General features: G+C 37.9%; 1 protein-coding gene across 5 annotated transcripts in view; it reads right to left on the bottom strand.

Annotated features, from left to right (window-relative positions):
* The window catches only part of DYM (dymeclin), a 401,308-nt gene that overhangs the window by 230,295 nt on the left and 153,918 nt on the right, over positions 1-17,095 (bottom strand). The window lies entirely within an intron of this gene.

The following is a 17,095-nucleotide window of genomic DNA, read 5'->3' as shown; positions in this document are numbered from 1 at the left end:
CATGATGGCAGGCGCCTGTAGTCCCAGCTACTTGGGAGGCTGAGGCAAAAGAATAGCTTGAACCTGGGAAGCAGAGGTTGCAGTGAGCTGAGATCATGCCACTCCACTCCAGCCTGGGCAACAGAGCGAGACTCATCTCAAAAAAAAATAATAATAATAAATGCATTATGATCAAGAGACTTTGTTTCTAAAGTACGAGAATTGTTCACCATTTAAAAAGTATTATTTCTATTTTTTAAAATAAAAAATATGGTCATCTCAAGAATTTCCACATTTTCATATATATATTTAAATATATATATATATATATATATTTTAAACTTAAAATTGGTTTCTGATTTAAAGAAAAATTCTTACAAACTAGAAAGGGAAGGAAACCTCTAGCCAAAAGTTCATAGTGGTCATTGTAAGTATTCCCATTAATATCATCAACATCAGCATGGTACTACTGATGCCTGGGCAAAAACATTAAGGCAAAAGAAAAAAAGACCAAAAAAATTTTAGAGAAAAAATTTCATTATTTGCAAGCAATATTCTGGTCCACTTAGAAATGCACTGTCCAGGCCTGGCATGGTGGCTCACGCCTGTAATCCCAACACTTTGGGAGGCCTGACCAACATGCATAAATCCTGTCTCTACTAAAAATAAAAAAAAAATTAGCCAGGTGTGGTGGCGGGCTCCTATAATCCCAGCTACTTGGGAGGCTGAGGCAGGAGAATTGCTTGAACCCAGGAGGCAGAGGTTGCGGTGAGCTGAGATCGCGCCATTGCACTCCAGCCTGGGCAACAAGAGCGAAACTCCATCTCAAAAAAAAAAAAAAAAAAATGCACTGTCCAGTACAGTGGCCACTAGCCACTTGTGGTTACTGAGCATTTAAAGTGAGTCTACTGTAGCTCAAATCACATTGTGCTATAAGTGTAAAATACACATGAAAATTTGAAGACTTAATACCAAAAAAAGAACGTAAATTATCTCACTAATATTTTATGCTAAATACATGTTGAAATAATATTTTAGATACACTAGTATTAAAATTACTTTCACCTGTTTCTTTTTACTTTTTGGACATGACCACTAGAAAATTTAAAATTACATATGTGGCTTCTATTATATTTCTATTGGACAGAGTTAGTTGTTCTAGAATATCAAAGAGAGCCACCTGATACTCCATTACTGACACACTATAACTAATAGAAGATTTTGGTGCAGTACTATGGCTATATGGTCAACACCAACACCAACAATAAAAATTAAAAGCTTTACATACAATCAATAAATACTTAGAAAATATATTTAATTCCAATCAAAATAGCAACAAATCCAATAAAATATTCAGGAATAAATCTAAAATAGAGATGACCTTTAGGCTGACAACCATAGAATTTGAAGACCATATGAGATCTGAATTAATGTAAAGGCATAACATGTTTTTGGACAAAAAGAGTCAATACTATAAAATGTCAAATCTAGGCCAGGTATAGTGGCTCATGCCTGTAATCCCAGCACTTTGGGAGGCTAAGGCAGATGGATCTACTGAGGTCGGGAGTTCAAGACCAGCCTGGACAACATGGTGAAACCCCATCTCTACTAAAAATACAAAAATTAGCCAGGTGTGGTGGTACACGCCTGGTACTCCCAGCTACTTGGGAGGCTGAGGCAGGAGAATCTCTTGAACCTGGGAGGCAGAGGTTGCAGTGAGCCAAGATCATGCCACTGCACTCCAGCCTGGATGACAGAGTACGACTCTGTCTCAAAAAACAAAAAACAAAAAAAACAAAACAACAACAACAAAAAAAAGTCAAATGTCTCTAAGTAAATCTAAAATTCAGTATAATAACCATCAAAATACCAACAAGACTTTATGTGATATTTTGTAATACAGTGTAAATAAAACATTTCTACATGAAAAAAATACATAAGAAAACAATTCTGAGACTGACCTGGGGAAGTATACATCCATTCACATAGTACAATTTGTATAAAGCTATAGTCATGTAAAAGTGTGATTTGGCAGCAGAGGAGACAAATAGGTCAACAGAAGAGAAATTAGGTCAGCACAGAGCTACATGTATTTGATAATTAAGATTATGATAAAGGCAGTGTGCTAGATCAGTAAGAAAAGGATGAAATTCTGTTAAGTGTTCTTGGGACAATAAAATTTTGTTAGTATTTAATTATAGAAGTATGTGTATAAACCTTGAGTCAGGGAAGCCCTTTTCTTATGCAAGAAACAACATTCAAGAATACATGAAGAATATTCATTTGACCATTTAAAAATTAAATACTTTTACATGATAAAACACATCATAAAGACAAGTAACATATGAAAAAGAAACACTTGTAACTTGTAACATGTATAACAAAAGGATTAAAAATCTACAAATCAGTTAAAAAAAAAAAGTAATCCAAAATTAAAATGGGCAATAAAGGAGGCTGAGGCAGGAGGACTGCTTCAGCCCAGGAGTTGAAGACGAGCCTGGGTAACACAGTGAGACCTTGTCTCTACAAATAGTAATAATTAAAAAAGAAATAGCCGGGCATGGTGGTGCATGCTTGTAGTCCCAGCTACTCATGAGGCTGAGGCAGGAGGATCACTTGAGCCCAGGAGGTTGAGGCTACAGTAAGCTGTGACTGTGCCACCGCACTCCAACCTGGGCAACAGAATAAGCCCCTATCTCAAATATATATACATATATATATATATGTGTGTGTGTATGTATATACACATATATATGTGTATGTATGTGTATATACATATGTATATACATGTGTGTGTATATACATACACATATATATGTGTATGTACATACACATATATATATATATAAAAATGGACAACGAAAGTCCAAACGATATAAATAATGTTTAAAAATGTAATGATGATGAGATGACCCATGAGACTAGAACATTTTTAAAAGACTGGTAATACTGATAATACTCAGTAGTATCAGTAAAGGTATAGGAAATTACCAACAGTAAGAGATCCAAGTGGTACAGGACTTTTTAAAGTATATTTGGCAGTTTTCATTGAAAATAAAATGCACATACTCATGAGCCCAGCAATTTTTTTTTCTATACCAGGGAATACTTGAATAGGCACACAAAAGAGCATGTATAGGAATGTTTACTGTAACATTGTTTATAATGGTCCAATAATGTAAACAACATATAAATGCTCACCAGTAACAATGGTGACATAAGCTATGGTTAAACTATACCATGGAATACAATATAAAGATGTAGATGTCTATGTACCAACAAGGAAATACCGTTAAGTGAAAAAAACAAGTTGCAGAAAAACCGATGTAACAATTTAAAAAATCACCTACCAAACCATATATGTATCCATATGTACATATTTAAAAAAAACAAGAAGGACAAAGTATACATCACACTGGAAACAGAGATTATCTCTAGAGGATGAAGTGGGATTGCATGGAATTCAAGGAATTCAAGGAAGACTTTTGTTTTACTTGTATAGTTTAATTTTTCCCCAGTAATAATATATTTATTTCTTTAAAAATAAATGTAAAAGAATAAAATTAAAATAACAGAACAATATAGATCCCATTAGTATGTAGAATATGGGAAAATCTCATCAGAAATCACTAAGTGAAAAAGGCCACTCACAAACTACATATATATAGATATATATGTATATATGCATGCTCCATTTGTTTTAAGAACTTGCAAATACACATATCTATGCATGTAAGTCCATCTACAGGTCCCCGGCAGGGTCCACTGTAAACAGTAGTCATTCATCATGGAGCAGAGTGGGAGTGAAGGTGGCTTCAGGAGAGTCTCAGACTTTGTTCAGTGTAGTATTACTCTATTGCTTGACTCTTCTACAACATAGACGTATTCAAGCACAACAAGCAATTAAAAATAATAAGGAAGGGAAGGAGGAAAATTCCTGGTTACCAGCTCCCCCAAAAATGTGATGTAAATACTTTGGAACTAGGATACAGCCCTGTAATTTTTACTTTAACAACAAAACAGAAAAACTCCTGATAATTTTGGAGGGAAAAATCATCAACATGTTAACTCTGATTATATCGAGGCAATGGATGTGATATTTAACTTTAATCTTTGCATATACATATTTTTTATTAATTATTATAATGGGCAGGTGTCCTTTTTACAAAAACACTTATTAAATGAATTAAGTGCTTCTGTAAATAAATTATAAACAATGTATAACAAAATAAGCAACTGAAACGTTTTGTTTCTCCTGAACTAACACAGGCAGATACTTTTTATTTCTACTTTACGTTGTAAACAGTTCAGTGTGAACATCTGTTCATTTCTAATATTTTGTACTTTTTATTGAACACACAAAATAATCTTATGAATAGCCTAACAATATGTAATTTCTTACACAATTGTGAGCCTACAAATATCAAGCTTTTTAAATGATTACTGAAATGGTTTTACTACTAACTTTTAAGGAGCTGTTATGGGGGAAGGGGGGAAATAGTCCCCATCCCTAAATTTCGAGGTCCTCAAAGAAGAGTATACTGGGAACCTCAAACTGCACATCTGGTATAAATTTTCAGTATAGGTATAAGCAAACTCGAGGATCAGCAAGAAGAGGTTTTTTTTGTTTTGTTTTTTAATACAGGAAGGATTTTAAGATGACTGAGGAACGCAGGAAAGTTTCTGTTAAATAATGTGCTCCCTCCATTTCATAAGGAAAATCTGAATTAAAATTGTCAATAATTGGTAATTATAGGCCACAAATTTGTTTATTCAAAACAATCCTCATGACATAGTTGAAGAACTTGAGACATTTAATAAGAAAATCAAAATTATTAAGAAGGTACAGCCCGTAGCCAAGTATTAATTATTTGCTTTGGGATTGATTTGTGTTGTTTATTTGTATCATTTTAAAACATTTAAAGCCATTTTCTTCCACTCAGAGTATGCTCCATGACAGTCAGCTCCAATATCCATCACTGTGTGTTCCAGGATTCAGAGCAATGAGAAACACAATTACAAAGTTCAATCTGCAACAAAAATAATCACAACATGCTCCCCAAGGTCAAATAGAAGTGGTTTTTGGATCCTCTTCACAGTTGCTCATCTTTATTGCTAGTAGAAATGAGTTCACTACTACTGAATAAATTGCACAAGCAAAATTCTGATTCCCTTTCAACACAGATTCACTCTCCTTTCTTCAAGATTTTCCAAGAGGGCTGAGAAGCTGCTTCTAATGTCAGATAAACTAACATTCTATTGGGAAGCTTCTCCATCTTTCCCTGAATCCACCAACACAGACAGACAGACACACACACACACACACACACACACACACACACACACACACAGCCCTCCTTCCTTCTCCATCTTTCCCTAAATCCACCAACACAGACACACACACACACACACACACACACACACACACACACACACACACACACAGCCCTCCTTCCTTTTTCTGGTAAACAGTACCGCAGGGAGAGATGAAGCAGCCTGTCACTGCCTACATTACAGTTTAAACTGGCCCATAATACTGGACAAAGATTCTTCCAAAAGTTCATTTCTCTTTGCTGGTCCAAGCCTCTGATCTATGACCCAAGAATCTTAGTGGAATTGCATTTTCCTGTTGGAAAGAAATAAAAAAAAACAAAAAACAAAAAACCTCTCCACCAGAAAAATAAGGAAAGTTACAATATATTTCCTTGTGTTCCAAAAACCAAATTTAGGATGGTTCCCAAAGTTCCTTAATTGTATCCCTTGGGTCTTCCAAATGAAATCCCAAAATCCATCTAAATAAAACTAAAAACTAAAATTAACTAAAAGAACAAATCTGGTGTTGACAAGTTTTTTGTCTTATTATTATTATACTTTAAGTTATGGGATACATGTACAGAAGGTGCAGGTTTGTTACATAGGTATACACATGCCATGGTGGTTTGCTGCACCCATCAACCTGCCATCTACGTTAGGTATTTCTCCTAATGCTATCCCTCCCCTAGCCCCCTTCCCCCCCGATAGGCCCCGATGTGTGATGTTCCCTGCCCTGTGTCCATGTGTTCTCACTGTTCAGCTCTCACTTATTAGTGAGATCATGAAGTGTTTGGTTTTCTGTTCCTGTGTTAATTTGCTGACAATGATGGTTTCCAGCTTCATCCATGTCCCTGCAAAGGACATGAATTCATCTTTTTTATGGCTGCATAGTATTCCATGGTATATATGTGCCACATTTTGTTTATCCAGTCTATCACTGATAGGCATTTGGGTTGGCTCCAAGTCTTTTCTATGTGAATAGTGCTGCAATAAACATACGTGTGCATGTGTCTTTACAGGAGAATAATTTATAATCATTTGGGTGTATACCCAGTAATTGGACTGCTGGGTCAAATGGTATTTCTAGTTCTAGATCCTTGAGGAATCACCACGCTGTCTTCCACAATGGCTGAACTAATTTACACTCCCACCAACAGTATAAAAGCCTTCCTATTTCTCCACATCCTCTCCAGCATCTGTTGTTTCCTGACTTTTTAATGATCACCATTCTAACTGGCATGAGATGGTATCTCATTGTGGTTTTGATTTGCATTTCTCTAATGACCAGTGATGATGAGCTTTCATATGTTTGTTGGCTGCATAAATATCTTCTTTGGAGAAGTGTCTGTCCATATCCTTCTCCCACTTTTTGATGAGGTTGTTTGCTTTTTTTCTTGTAAATTTAAGTTCTTGTAGATTCTGGATATTAGCCCTCTGTCAGTGGATAGATTGCAAAAATTTTCTCCCATTCTGTAGGTTGCCTGTTTACTTTGACGATAGTTTCTTTTGCTGTGCAGAAGCTCTTTAGTGTAATTAGATCCCATTTGTCAATTCTGGCTTTTGTTGTCATTGTTTTTGATGTTTTAGTCATGGAGTCTTTGCCCATGCCTACGTCCTGAATGGTATTGCCTAGGTTTTCTTCTAGGGTTTTTATGATTTTAGGTCTTACGTTTAAGTCTTTAACCCATCTTGAGTTAATTTTTGTGTAAGGTGTAAGGAAGGGGTCCGGTTTCAGTTTTCTGCATATGGTTAGCCAGTTTTCCCAACACCACTGATTAAATAGGGAATCCTTTCCCTATTGCTTGTTTGTGTCAGGTTTGTCAAAGATCAGATGGCTGTAGATGTGTGGTGTTATTTCTGAGGCCTCTGTTCTGTTCCATTGGCCTATATATCTGTTTCGGTACCAGTACCATGCTGTTTTGGCTACTGTAGTCTTATAGCACAGTTTGAAGTCAGGTAGCATGATGCCTCCAGCTTTGTTCTTTTTGCTCAGGATTGTCTTGGCTATATAGGCTCTTTTTTGGTTCCATATGAAATTTAAAGTAGTTTTTTCTAATTCTGTGAAGAAAGTCAATGGTAGCTTGATGGGGATGGCATTGAAACTATAAATTACCGGCCGGGCGCGGTGGCTCACGCTTGTAATCCCAGCACTTTGGGAGGCCGAGGCGGGCGGATCACGAGGTCAGGAGATCGAAACCACGGTGAAACCCCGTCTCTACTAAAAATACAAAAAATTAGCCGGGCGTGGTGGTGGGCGCCTGTAGTCCCAGCTACTCGGAGAGGCTGAGACAGGAGAATGGCGTGAACCCGGGAGGCAGAGCTTGCAGTGAGCCGAGATTGCGCCACTGCACTCCAGCCTGGGCGACAGAGCGAGACTCCGTCTCAAAAAAAAAAAAAAAAAAAAAAAAAGAAACTATAAATTACTTTGGGCAGTACGGCCATTTTCACAATATTGATTCTTTCTATCCATGAGCATGGAATGTTTTTCCATTTGTTCATGTCTTCTCTTATTTCCTTGATCAGTGGTTGACAATTCAAGTTTTTTATGTAAGTACTGACTGAAGACTACTTATCCTAACATTCAAAATGTGAAGAGGACACAAAGTATGAAACATCAATAAAAATAATAATCAAGGAAAAAATAACCCTCATTTTTAAAAAATGAACTCAAATGCTTGATAAATTTATCAAGGTTGAATGAAATAGAGGTAAGTTACTGCTTTTTCATATTAAACATGCTACTTGCTAAACTATAAATGATTTCTTACATCTAACAAACATATTACAAAACACTATTCAATCAGAACTATACCAAAAAAAAGATACTATGCACTGTCAGCCGCAGTTACAAAAATCTGCTAAAAGGGGCATATCATATGTTTTAAAACTATAATACTGATACAAACCATATACCATGAAAGAATTAAGGAGAAGGCAGGTCAGATAGCAGAGATGTATAAAAATTCTGCTAGAGATGTTCAGTCAACATCTACAGTCAATAGACACGTAATGAGTTCCTGTTAGGGTCAGGTCCCATGCTAGGAACCAAAAATACAAAGAAGAAACACTCTTCCTTTGGGGAAGTTAACAGTGTAATCGGGATACAAGCATTAAAACGACTGCATATAACTGGTTTTTATTTCCATAATGACCCAACAAATACATCTAAATCTTAAAACACCCATGCTTTTCCTACATAAGTATAGTAAAATAATAAGGAAAGAAAGTTTCACCAAAAAAGTTATTGAACATGCATTGCAGGACAAACACTGTGGCAGAGCTACTTGACCTCCATACCAAGCTCCCTTTCTTCTTTTTGACAAAAATAAAATTTTAAAACTTTCGATTTAGCTGGGTAGGACTACATTTCCCAGTCTTTCTTGCAGGAGCAAACTATGTCTGCATGACTAAATTCCAACAAATGGGATATGAACGGGAGCAGCACATGCAAGTTTCAGGTCATATCCTTAAAAGGAAGCTATTTTCTCCTCACATCCTTATCCTTGCCATTGGCTAGAACCCAGGCATAGTGGTGGGAGCCAGACCACGTATGAGGACACTGCAGGAGGAATGGTAAAACAAGATTGGAGGAACTTTGGTCCCTGGATGACCTCAGAAAGCAAGCCTGCCTCTAGACTAGTTTAGACTTCCATGTGAGAGAAATGTAAGCCTTCCCTCTTGTTTAAACCACTGGTGTCTGGTCTCTACTAAAAGCCAAACCAATATCCTAACTAATGTAGGTATGTATTATAAAATTCCAGAATATTATTGCTTTTTAAAAAAATTCTTGGCTCATCACAATTTTTTAAGCTTGTTATTTCAAGATAATTGTAGATTTACATGCTTTGCTAAAAAATAATACACAGGTATTCCATGTGCACTTTACCCAGCTTCCTCTAGTGGTAGTATCTTTTAAAACCAAAACCGTTCTTTTTTATTTATTTATTTATTTTATTTATTTATTTTTTTTGAGACAGAGTTCCACTCTGTTTCCCAGGCTAGAGTGCAGTGGCGTGATCTCGCTAACTGCAACTTCCGCCTCCTGGGTTCAAGCAATTCTCCTGCCTCAGCCTTCCAAGTAGCTGGGATTAGTAGTGGGTGGCATGTGCCACCACACCCAGCTAATTTTTGTATTTTTAGTAGAGACAGGGTTTTGCCATGGTGGCCAGGATGGTCTCAAACTCCTGGCCTCAGGTGATCTGCCCACCTCAGCCTCCCAACGTGCTAGGATTATAGGCACGAGCCATCCAAAACCATACTATTTCTACTTAGAAGATTCATAAGGAAAAAAATATTTGTCTGATGATCAGTTAATTTCTTTAAAGTTGATTTCTTTCAAGGGTCCTGACCAATCTATACTTTACCACAGAGGAAGTTTGCTGTGCCCAAATGTGTATTTGCTGCCTATGTACTTGCATACATTCAATTCATCATTTATTAAGGGCCTGCTATGGATTGAGCAAAGTACAAAAAACTGGATTAGACATGATGAACGAAAAAGACACTAATGCCCTACCCATGCAGCTTCAGTCTAAAGGAGAAACTAACATGAAACAGAGACAGAAGAAAAGTTACCTAAACGTCATGACTATTGGTGGGGGGGAAATAGTTCAGAGATCTATCAATGACTAGAACTGACCATTGGTTGATGGACTTTGTACTAAATGTTTAGATTTCAACCAAGAATGCCATTCTATTTCCTCCCTTTTTAAAATTCTCTCTCATTTCTTTTTTCCTTGCTTAGAAAATTCTTCAAGGTCCAAGTCACAGTCATTTGTTCTAATACAAAGCAAAAAATAACTATTCTTTCCTCTCTTCTCTCATAGCATGCTGGTTATATCTCCTATGATCATCTGCACCACTGTCTGATTTGGATTATACTTATGTGTATTATATGTACACAAGTCTTCCTGTAGACTCATTGAAGAGAAAGAGCAGTCTCCCTTTCACATTCTATAAATCTTAGAGGGCTCCAATTTATAAACTTAATTTATTCCTTCACAAAGTACTTACTGAAGGATATTTTTAAAGTGTACAAGTAATAAGAATTTTATATTTGCTATTTAAAGAAAAAGCTTGTTATCTTCAAAGTTCTAAATATAGGTGTCAATTGGCTTTAATCCTATATTTTAAGTTGTAATACTTTAACACTGATGAGGGCACTAGGAGACGGGTACTTTCAGACACTAGTGGTAGGATGAAGTATAAATATATACTGTACTTAAAATATTTAATAGGATGAAATTAGTTGTCATAAAAATGAACAAACTATGCTTCATGCAGAAATGTGGATGAATTTCACAAATAAACAAAAGAAGTAAAACACAAGAATACATCAATATAAAGTTCAAAACCAGGCAAGACTAACCTAGCGTATTAGAAGTTGGGATAGTGATATCCTCAGTGGTTGGGAAGGCAGAGTGAAGATGAGAGTATTAGAGAGAGGGTTCTGGAGTGCTGGAATTATTTCACCTGACTGAACACATTCGCTTTATAATAATTACTCGAGCCACATGCTAATTATGCACTTTTCTATATGTTATACTTAACTTAAAAAAGTTTACCATTAAGAAAAAGAAAAACACAGTATGTATCCCTTTTTGTAAAATGATTATGATAATAATGATGATGGGTATATATCATGCTTTAAGTGCTTATGTTTATACGTTGGGTGATTTTTTTCCTCATCAAAATACTTTGATTTCTAAAATGAACATACAACAAAAGAAACAATAAAATTTAATTAGAAAAAAATTAACAGAATAGCCTTAGAAAAATAATGTTTTCTAAAACAAATAGTGTTGGTGTAATCAGAAAAAAAAAAATCATACTTGATGTTGCATCTTTATTAAAGGGCATAATCCTCAAGTATCACTTTTTCTATGTAATCAACATATGTATTAAGAAAACAGGGTGGAGCCAAGATGGCCGAATAGGAACAGCTCCGGTCTACAGCTCCCAGCGTGAGTGACACAGAAGACGGGTGATTTCTGCATTTCCATCTGAGGTACTGGGTTCATCTCACTACGGAGTGCCAAAGAGTGGGTGCAGGACAGTTGGTGCAGTGCACTATGCGCAAGCCGAACCAGAGTGAGGCATTGCCTCACTTGGGAAGCGCACGGGGTCAGGGAGTTCAAAGAAAGGGGTGACAGACGGCACCTGGAAAATTGGGTCATTCCCACCCTAATACTGCGCTTTTCCAACGGGCTTGGAAAACAGCACACCAGGAGATTGTGTCCCACACCTGGCTCGGAGGGTCCTACGCCCACAAAGTCTCGCTGATTGCTAGCACAGCAGTCTGAGATCAAACCGCAAGGTGGCAGCAAGGCTGGGAGAGGGGTGCCCGCCATTGCCCAGGCTTGCTTAGGTAAACAAAGCAGCCAGGAAGCTGGAACTGGGTGGAGCCCACCACAGCTCAAGGAGGCCTGCCTGCCTCTGTAGGCTCCACCTCTGGGGGCAGGGCACAGACAAACAAAAAGTCAGCAGGAACCTCTGCAGACTTAAATGTCCCTGTCTAACAGCTTTGAAGAGAGTAGTGGTTCTCCCAGCACGCAGCTGGAGATCTGAGAACGGGCAGACTGCCTCCTACAGTGGGACCCTGACCCCCGAGCAGCCTAACTGGGAGGCACCCCCCAGTAGGGACAGACTGACACCTCACTTGGCCGGGTACTCCTCTGAGACAAAACTTCCAGAGGAACGATCAGACAGCTGAATTTGCGGTCAACGAAAATCCACTGTTCTGCAGCCACCACTGCTGATGCCCAGCCAAACAGGGTCTGGAGTGGACCTCTGGCAAACTCCAACAGACCTGCAGCTGAGGGTCCTGTCTGTTAGAAGGAAAACTAACAAACAGAAAGGACACCCACACCAAAAACCCATCTGTACATCACTATCATCAAAGACCAAAAGTAGAAAAAACTACAAAGATGGGGAGAAAACAGAGCAGAAAAACTGGAAACTCTAAAAAGCAGAGCGCCTCTCCTCCTCCAAAGGAATGCAGTTCCTCACCAGCAACGGAACAAAGCTGGACGGAGGATGACTTTGACGAGTTGAGAGAAGAAGGCTTCAGACGATCAAACTACTCTGAGCTACAGGAGGAAATTCAAACCAATGGCAAAGAAGTTAAAAACTTTGAAAAAAAATTAGACGAATGTTTAACTAAAATAACCAATGCAGAGAAGTGCTTAAAGGAGCTGATGGAGCTGAAAGCCAAGTTTCGAGAACTACATGAAGACTGCAGAAGCCTCAGTAGCCGATGCGATCAACTGGAAGAAAGGGTATCAGTGATGGAAAACGAAATGAATGAAATGAAGCGAGAAGGGAAGTTTAGAGAAAAAAGAATAAAAAGAAATGAACAAAGCCTCCAAGAAATATGGGACTATGTGAAAAGACCAAACCTACGTCTGATTGGTGTACCTGAAAGTGACGGGGAGAATGGAACCAAGTTGGAAAACACTCTGCAAGATATTACACAGGAGAACTTCCCCAATCTAGCAAGGCAGGCCAACATTCAGATTCAGGAAATACAAAGAATGCCACAAAGATACTCCTCGAGAAGAGCAACTCCAAGACACATAATTGTCAGATTCACCAAAGTTGAAATGAAGGAAAAAATGTTAACGGCAGCCAGAGAGAAAGGTCAAGTTACCCACAAAGGGAAGCCCATCAGACTAACAGCTGATCTCTCAGCAGAAACTCTACAAGCCAGAAGAGAGTGGGGGCCGATATTCAACATTCTTAAAGAAAAGAATTTTCAACCCAGAATTTCATATCCAGCCAAACTAAGCTTCATAAGTCAAGGAGAAATAAAATACTTTACAGACAAGCAAATGCTGAGTGATTTTGTCACCACCAGGCCTGCCCTAAAAGAGCTCCTGAAGGAAGCACTAAACATGGAAAGGAACAACCGGTACCAGCCACTGCAAAAACATGCCAAATTGTAAAGACCATCAAGGCTAGGAAGAAACTGCATCAACTAACGAGCAAAATAAACAGCTAACATCATAATGACAGGATCTAATTCACACATAACAATATTAACTTTCAATGTAAATGGGCTAAATGCTCCAATTAAAAGACACAGACTGGCAAACTGGATAAGGAGTCAAGACCCATCAGTATGCTGTGTTCAGGAAACCCATCTCACGTCAGAGACACACATAGACTCAAAATAAAGGGATGGAGGAAGATCTACCAAGCAAATGGAAAACAAAAAAAGGCAGGGGTTGCAATCCTAGTCTCTGATAAAATAGACTTTAAACCAACAAAGATCAAAAGAGACAAAGAAGGCCATTACATAATGGTAAAGGGATCAATTCAACAAGAAGAGCTAACTATCCTAAATATATATGCACCCAATACAGGAGCACCCAGATTCATAAAGCAAGTCCTGAGTGACCTACAAAGAGACTTAGACTCCCACACAATAATAATGGGAGATTTTAACACCCCATTGTCAACATTAGACAGATCAACGAGACAGAAAGTTAACAAGGATACCCAGGAATTGAACTCAGCTCTGCACCAAGCGGACCTAATAGACATCTACAGAACTCTCCACCCCAAATCAACAGAATATACGTTTTTTTCAGCACCACACCATACCTATTCCAAAATTGACCACACAGTTGGAAGTAAAGCTCTCCTCAGCAAATGTAAAAGAACAGAAATTATAACAAACTATCTCTCAGACCACAGTGCAATCAAACTAGAACTCAGGATTAAGAAACTCACTCAAAACCGCTCAACTACATGGAAACTGAAAAACCTGCTCCTGAATGACTATTGGGTACATAACGAAATGAAGGCAGAAATAAAGATGTTCTTTGAAACCAACGAGAACAAAGACACAACATACCAGAATCTCTGGGACACATTCAAAGCAGTGTGTAGAGGGAAATTTATAGCACTAAATGCCCACACGAGAAAGCAGGAAAGATCTAAAATTGACACCCTAACATCACAATTAAAAGAACTAGAAAAGGAAGAGCAAACACATTCAAAAGCTAGCAGAAGGCTAGAAATAACTAAAATCAGAGCAGAACTGAAGGAGATAGAGACACAAAAAAACCCTTCAAAAAATTAATGAATCTAGGAGCAGGTTTTTTGAAAAGATCAACAAAATTGATAGACCGCTAGCAAGACTAATAAAGAAGAAAAGAGAGAAGAATCAAATAGACGCAATAAAAAATGATAAAGGGGATATCACCACTGATCCCACAGAAATACAATCTACCATCAGAGAATACTATAAACACCTCTACGCAAATGAACTAGAAAATCTAGAAGAAATTGATAAATTCCTTGACACATACACCCTCCCAAGACTAAACCAGGAAGAAGTTGAATCTCTGAATAGACCAATAACGGGCTCTGAAATTGTGGCAATAATCAATAGCTTACCAATCAAAAAGAGTCCAGGACCTGATGGATTCACAGCCGAATTCTACCAGCGGTACAAGGAGGAATTGGTACCATTCCTTCTGAAACTATTCCAATCAATAGAAAAAGAGGGAATCCTCCCTAACACATTTTATGAGGCCAGCATCATCCTGATACCAAAGCCTGGCAGAGACACAACAAAAAAAGAGAATTTCAGACCAATATCCTTGATGAACATTGATGCAAAAATCTTCAATAAAATACTGGCAAACCAAATCCAGCAACACATCAAAAAGCTTATCCACCATGATCAAGTGGGCTTTATCCCTGGGATGCAAGGCTGGTTCAACATACGCAAATCAATAAATGTAATCCAGCATATAAACAGAACCAAAGACAAAAACCACATGATTTTCTCAATAAGATGCAGAAAAGGCCTTTGACAAAATTCAACAACCCTTCATGCTAAAAACTCTCAATAAATTAGGTATTGATGGGATGTATCTCAAAATAATAAGAGCTATCTATGACAAACCCACAGCCAATATCATACTGAATGGGCAAAAACTGGAAGCATTCCCTTTGAAAACTGGCACAAGACAGGGATGCCCTCTCTCACCACTCCTATTCAACATAGTGTTGGAAGTTCTGGCCAGAGCAATCAGGCAGGAGAAGGAAATAAAGGGTATTCAATTAGGAAAAGAGGAAGTCAAACTGTCCCTGTTTGCAGATGACATGATTGTATATCTAGAAAACCCCATTGTCTCAGCCCAAAATCTCCTCAAGCTGATAAGCAACTTCAGCAAAGTCTCAGGATACAAAATCAATGTACAAAAATCACAAGCATTCTTGTACACCAATAACAGACAAACAGAGAGCCAAATCATGGATGAACTCCCATTCACAATTGCTTCAAAGAGAATAAAATACCTAGGAATCCAACTTACAAGGGACGTGAAGGACCTCTTCCAGGAGAACTACAAACCACTGCTCAATGAAATAAAAGAGGATACAAACAAATGGAAGAACATTCCATGCTCATGGGTTGGAAGAATCAATATCGTGAAAATGGCCATACTGCCCAAGGTAATTTATAGATTCAATGCCATCCCCATCAAGCTACCAATGACTTTCTTCACAGAATTGGAAAAAACTACTTTAAAGTTCATATGGAAGCAAAAAAGGGCCCGCATCGCCAAGTCAATCCTAAGCCAAAAGAACAAAGCTGGAGGCATCACGCTACCTGACTTCAAACTATATTACAAGGCTACAGTAACCAAAACAGCATGGTACTGGTACCACAACAGAGACATAGATCAATGGAACAGAACAGAGCCCTCAGAAATAATGCCACATATCTACAACTATCTGATGTTTGACAAACCTGACAAAAGCAAGCAATGGGGAAAGGATTCCCTATTTAATAAGTGGTGCTGGGAAAACTGGCTAGCCATATGTAGAAAGCTGAAACTGGATCCCTTCCTTACACCTTATACAAAAATTAATTCAAGATGGATTAAAGACTTACATGTTAGACCTAAAACCATTAAAATCCTACAAGAAAACCTAGGCAATACCATTCAGAACATAGGCGTGGGCAAGGACTTCATGTCTAAAACATCAAAAGCAATGGCAACAAAAGCCAAAATTGACAAATGGGATCTAATTAAACTAAAGAGCTTCTGCACAGCAAAAGAAGCTACCATCAGAGTAAACAGGTAACCTACAGAATGGGAGAAAATTTTTGCAACCTACTCATCTGACAAAGGGCTAATATCCAGAATCTACAATGAACTCCAACAAATTTACAAGAAAAAAACAAACAACCCCATCAAAAAGTGGGCAAAGGACATGAACAGACACTTCTCAAAAGACGACATTTATGCAGCCAAAAAACACATGAAAAAATGCTCATCATCACTAGCCATCAGAGAAATGCAAATCAAAACCACAATGAGATACCATCTCACAGCAGTTAGAATGGCCATCATTAAAAAGTCAAGAAACAACAGGTGCTGGAGAGGATGTGGAGAAACAAGAACACTTTTACACTGTTGGTGGGACTGTAAACTAGTTCAACCATTGTGGAAGTCAGTGTGGCGATTCCTCAGGGATCTAGAACTAGAAATACCATTTGACCCAGCCATCCCATTACTGGGTATATACCCAAAGGACTATAAATCATTCTGCTATAAAGACACATGCACACGTATGTTTATTGTGGTACTATTCACAATAGCAAAGACTTGGAACCAACCCAAATGTCCAACAATGATAGACTGGATTAAGAAAATGTGGCACATATACACCATGGAATACTGTGCATCCGTAAAAAATGATGAGTTCATGTCCTTTGTAGGGACATGGATGAAACTGGAAACCATCATTCTCAGTAAACTATTGCAAGGACAAAAAACCAAAC

This window comes from Nomascus leucogenys, chromosome 4 (assembly GCF_006542625.1).
Source record: "Nomascus leucogenys isolate Asia chromosome 4, Asia_NLE_v1, whole genome shotgun sequence".
NCBI classification, from domain to species: Eukaryota; Metazoa; Chordata; class Mammalia; order Primates; family Hylobatidae; genus Nomascus; species Nomascus leucogenys.
Note: the sequence above shows the minus strand (reverse complement) of the source record. Positions and strands in the feature narration are given on the sequence as shown.